This window comes from Nycticebus coucang, chromosome 2 (genome assembly GCF_027406575.1).
Source record: "Nycticebus coucang isolate mNycCou1 chromosome 2, mNycCou1.pri, whole genome shotgun sequence".
Classification (NCBI taxonomy): domain Eukaryota; kingdom Metazoa; phylum Chordata; class Mammalia; order Primates; family Lorisidae; genus Nycticebus; species Nycticebus coucang.
Window position 1 is genome coordinate 172,658,863 of NC_069781.1, and position 6,000 is coordinate 172,664,862.

A 6,000-nucleotide genomic window follows, 5' to 3' on the forward strand; every position below is an offset into this window, starting at 1 on the left:
AAAATTGATTCAAGATGAATAATGGACTTAAATTTAAGGTATAAAAGTATAAAAATCCTCAAAGAAAGAATAGGAAAAATACTGGAAGATATCAGCCTGGGGAAAGACTTTATGAGGAAGACTGCCATGGCAATAGCAACAATAGCAATAATAAACAAATGGTATTTAATTAAACTGAAAAGCTTCTGTACAGCCAAGGAGCACCAACCAAAGCAAATAGAAAACCTACACAATGGGAAAATGTAGGTTTGCATATTTTGAATCAGACAAAAGCTTAATAACCAGGATCTATACAGAACTTCAATTAATCCACAAGAAAAAAACCAACAATCCCATACATCAATGGGGAAGAGAGATGAATAGAATCTTCTCTAAAGACGACAGATAAATGGCTACCAAGCACATGAAAAAAATGCTCATCATCAGGCGGCGCCTGTGGCTCAAAGGGGTAAGGCGCCAGCTCCATATGCCGGAGGTGGTGGGTTCAAACCCAGCCCTGGCCAAAAACTGCAAAAAAAAAAAAAAAAAAAAAACATCATCCCTAATTATTAGAGAAATGCAAATTAAAACTACCTTGAGATATCATCTAACCCCAGCGAGAATGGCCTATATCACAAAATCTCAAAACTGCAGATGCTGGCACAGATGTGGAGAGAAAGGAACACTTTTACACTGCATCACAGCTCACACCAACCTCCAGCTCTTGGGCTTAGGTGATTCTCCTGCCTCAGCCTCTCAAGTAGCTGAGACTACAGGCGCCCACCACAGTGCCTGGCTATTTTTTGTTGCAGTTTGGCTGTGGCCGGGTTTGAACCCACCACCCTCGGTATATGGGGCCGGCGCCCTACTCACTGAGCCACAGGCACCGCCCTGTTCTTCAATTTGTTAATGTCCTCTGCTATTTCCTTTCTTAGGGTTTCATAATTTTCTTTATAGACGTCCTTCGCCTCTTTTATTAGGTATATTTCTTTTTTTTTGTAGAGACAGAGTGTCACTGTACCGCCCTCGGGTAGAGTGCTGTGGCGTCACATGGCTCACAGCAACCTCTAACTCTTGGGCTTACGCGATTCTCTTGCCTCAGCCTCCTGAGCAGCTGGGACTACAGGCGCCCGCCACAACACCCGGCTATTTTTTTTCTTGTGGCAGTTTGGCTGGGGCTGGTTTTGAACCCACCACCCTCGGCATATGGGGCCGGTGCCCTACTCACTGAGCCACAGGCACCGCCCTATTAGGTATATTTCTTTTTTTTTCTTTCTTTTTTTTTTTTATTTTTGGGGATTCATTGAGGGTACAATAACCTATTAGGTATATTTCTAAGTATTTCATTTTCCTTGGGGCTATGGTGAAGGGAGTTGTGGCCTTAATTAACCTCTCATCTTGGCTGTTGTTGGCATATACAAAGGCAACTGACTTGTGGACATTGATTTTTACATCCTGAGGTATTACTGTATTTTTTGATGACGTCCAAGAGTCTTCTGGTTGAGTCTTTAGGGTTATGTAAGTATAAGATCGTATCAGCAAAAAGGGAGAGTTTGACTTCCTCTGCACCCATTTGGATGCCCTTTATTTTCTTGTCTTGTCTAATTGCATTGGCTAGAACTTCCAGCACTATGTTGAATAGTAATGGTGACAGAGGACAACCTTGTCTGGTTCCAGTTCTAAGTGGAAAAGCTTTCAGTTTGACTCCATTCAGTAAAATGGAGTTTGTCAAAATGTGGGTTTGTTACAGATAGCTTCGATCAGTATAAGAAATGTACCACCTATGCCTATACTCCTCAGTGTTCTAATTAGAAAAGGATGCTGGATTTTATTGAATGCTTTTTCTTCAACTATTGAGAGGATCATATAGTCTTTGGTTTTGCTTCTGTTGATACGGTGAATAACGTTTATGGACTTGTGTATATTAAACCAGCCTGCCACCCTCAGTATATGGGGCCAGCATCCTACTCACTGAGCCACAGGCACCACCCAGCATACCAGATCTTAGGCTGTACTACAAGGCCATAGTGGTCAAGACAGCACGGTACTGGCACAAAAATAGAGACATAGACATTTGGAATCAAATAGAAAACCAGGAAATGAAACTAACATCTTACAACCACCTAATCTTCCATAAACCAAACAAGAACATATACTGTGGGAAAGACTCCCTATTCAATAAATAGTGCTGCGAGAACTGGATATCTACCTGCAAAGTGGACCCGCACCTTTCTCCACTCACAAAAATTGATTCAAGATGGATAAAGGACTTAAATTTAAGGCACAAAACGATAAGAATCCTCAAAGAAAGCATAGGAAAAACTCTTGAAGATATCGGCCTTGGGGTAGACCTTATGAAGACGACTTCCGTGGCAATTGCAACAACAAAAATAAACAAATGGTGCCTAAACTGAAAAGCTTCTGTACAGCTAAAGAGACAACAACTAAAACAAAGAGACAACCTACACAATGGGAAAGGATATTTGCATATTTTAAATCAGACAAAAGCTTGATAACTAGGATCTATAGAAAACGCATATTAATCCACATGAGAAAAACCAGCCATCCCATGTATCAATGGGCAAGAGACACGAATAGAACCTTCTCTAAAGAAGACAAATGAATGGCTAGCAAACATATGAGAAAATGTTCATTGTCCCTAATTATTAGAGAAATGCAACTCAAAACCACCCTGAGATACCATCTAACCCCAGTGAGAATGGCCCGTATCACAAAATCTCAAAACTGCAGATGCTGGTGTGGATGTGGAGAGAAAGGAACACTTTTACACTGCTGGTGGGACTGTAAACTAATACAACCTTTGGGAAGGAAGTATGGAGAAACCTCAAAGCACTCAAGCTAGACCTCCAATTTGATCCTGCAATCCCATTACTGGGCATCTACCCAGAAGGAAAAAAATCCTTTTATCATAAGGACACCTGCACTAGACCACTAGACTGTTTATCACAGCTCAATTTACAATTGCCAAAATGTGGAAACAGCCTAAATGCCCACCAACCCAGGAATGGATTAACAAGCTGTGGTATATGTACACCATGGAATACTATTCAGCCATTAAAAAAAATGGAGACTTTACATCCTTTGTACTAACCTGGATGGAAGTGGAACACATTATTCTTAATAAAGCATCACAAGAAGGGAGAAGCATGAATCCTATGTATTCAACTTTGATATGAGGACAATTAATGACCTAGTACATGGTGGCGGGTAGCGGAAGGGGAGAGCAGAAAAAGAGGAGGGAGGGGGTGGGGAAAGGAAGAGCAGAGAGAAGGAAGGAGGGTGGTAGGGTCTCGGTGTGTGACACACCTTTTGGGGGCAAGACACAATTATAAAAGGGACTTTACCTAACAAATACAACCAGTTTCTTGTACCCTCAATGAATCCCCAACAATTAAAAAAAAAAAAAAAAAGGAGGGTGGTGCCTGTGCCTCAAAGGAGTAGTGTGCCGGCCCCATATACCAGAGATTGCAGGTTCAAACCTGGCCCTAGCCAAAAACTGCAAGTAAATAAATAAATAGGATACCTGCAGTTTTCTCAACAGAAATCTTACGAAGAGAGTAGGATGATATATTCAAAATGCTGAAGGAAAACTGCCAACCAAGAATACCATACCCAGCAGAGCTGTCCAAAAGTAGAGATAAGAACTTCCCCAGAAGGAGAGAGAGGGGAGGGGAGGGAGGATATGGGAGGAGAGAGAATATTTGGAGGGACCTCACCTAATGTGCATAATGCAATGGTATATTTCAAAACTATTAAGAAATGAGTATAGGGTGCTTGTGGCTCAAAGGAGTAGAGCACCGGCCCCTTATACCGCAGGTGGTGTGTTCAAACCCAGCCCCGTCCAAAAACTGCAAAAAAAAAAAAAAAGTATAATTGTGATGGATGTGTTACTTACTTTAATGTAAGCATTTCACATTGTATATCAAAGCAGTACATTGAACCCCATAAATGCAATGTACAGTTATGATTTAATAAAAAAGAAAAAAAGTAAAAGAAAAATTACTTCCCCAGGGCGGCACCTGTGGCTCAAGGAGTAGGGCGCCGGTCCCATATGCCAGAGGTGGCGGGTTCAAACTCAGCCCCGGCCAAAAAAACCAAAAAAAATTACTTCCCCAAACAAAAGCTGAGAGAGTTCATCACCACTAGACCTGTCCTTCAAGAAATACTAAAGGGATTTTAAGCTGTAAGAAAAGACTCATAACAGGGTGGCACCTGTGGCTCAATGGGTAGGGCGCCGGCCCCATATATGGAGGGTGGCAGGTTCAAACCCAGCTGTGGCCAAACTGCAACAACAACAACAACAACAACAAAAATAGCCGGGCGTTGTGGTGGGCACCTGTAGACGCAACTACTTGGGAGGCTGAGGCAAGAGAATCGCCTAAGCCCAGGAGTTGGAGGTTGCTGTGAGCTGTGTGACGCCACGGCACTCTACCGAGGGCAATAAAGTGAGACTTTATCTCTACAAAAAAAAGAAAAAAAGAAAAGGATCATAACAAATAACATGAAAACATGAATATAAAACTCAATGATTAAAGTACATAGTCAAAAATCAGAAATTCTAATACTATAATGATAGTATGTAAATCACTTATATCTTTAGTATAAATGTTTTTTTTTTTTTTTTTTTTGTAGGGACAGAGTCTCACTTTATCGCCCTTGGTAGAGTGCCGTGGCCTCACACAGCTCACAGCAACCTCCAACTCCTGGGCTTAGGCGATTCTCTTGCCTCAGCCTCCCAAGTAGCTGGGATTATAGGCGCCCGCCACAACACCCGGCTATTTTTTTGTTGTTGTTGTTGCAGTTTGGCCGGGGCTGGGCTCGAACCCACCACCCTCGGCATGTGGGGCCAGCGCCCTACCCGCTGAGCCACAGGCGCCACCCTATAAATGTTTTTTTTAATTTCTTCCTTTTTTTTTTTTTTTTTTGTAGAGACAGAGTTTCACTTTATGGCCTTAGGTAGAGTGCCACTCTTGGGCTTAAGCGATTCTCTTGCCTCAGCCTCCCAAGTAGCTGGGACTACAGGTGCCCGCCAAAACACCCGGCTATTTTTTTGTTGCAGTTCGGCCGGGGCCGGGTTTGAACCCGTCACCCTCGGTATATGGGGCCAGCACCTTACCGACTAAGCCACAGGTGCCGCCCCTCTTTAGTATAAATGTTAAAAGATAAGACTAAAAATAATAGCTATAACAATTTATTAAGGGATACACAATATAAAAAGTTATAAATTACGACATCAAGACATAAAATGGGGAGGCCAGGTGCGGCAGCTCATGCCTATAATCCAAGCCCTCTGGGAAGCCAAGGCAGGAAGACTGCTTGATCCCACAAGTGCAAGCCCAGTCTGAACAAGAGCAAGACTCCATCTCTACTAAAAACAGAAAAATGAGTTGGGCATTGCAGCAGGTAGTCATAGCTATTCAGGAAGGTTAATGTAGGAGGACTATCTGAGCCCAGAAGTTTGGACTAGGGGTGACAGAGTGAAGCCTTGTCAGAAAGAAAGAAAAAACAAGAAAAAAATCACAAGACAATATCCCTGATAAACATAGATACAGAAATCCTCAACAAAATAGCAGCAAATCAAATTCAGGTGGCTCAGTGAATAGGGCGCCAGCCCCATATACTGAGGGTGGTGGGTTCGAACCCAGCCCCAGCCAAACTGCAACAACAAAAAAATAGCCAGGCATTGTGGCAGGCGCCTGTAGTCCCAGATACTCGGGAGGCTGAGACAAGAGAATCGCCTAAACCCAAGAGCTGGAGGTTGCCGTGAGCTGTGATGTTATGCTATTCTACCAGGGGCAACAATGTGAGACTCTGTCTCTAAAAAAAAGAAATAATAAACAAACAAAATCAATAGCACAATGAAAGTATCATCCATCATAATCAAGTAGGATTTATCCCAGGGACGCAAGGAAGTTTCAACATAACACAAATCTAAGCCCGGGATATACCATATTAACAGAAGCAAGGACAAAAACCATGATTAATAGATACAGAAAAGAC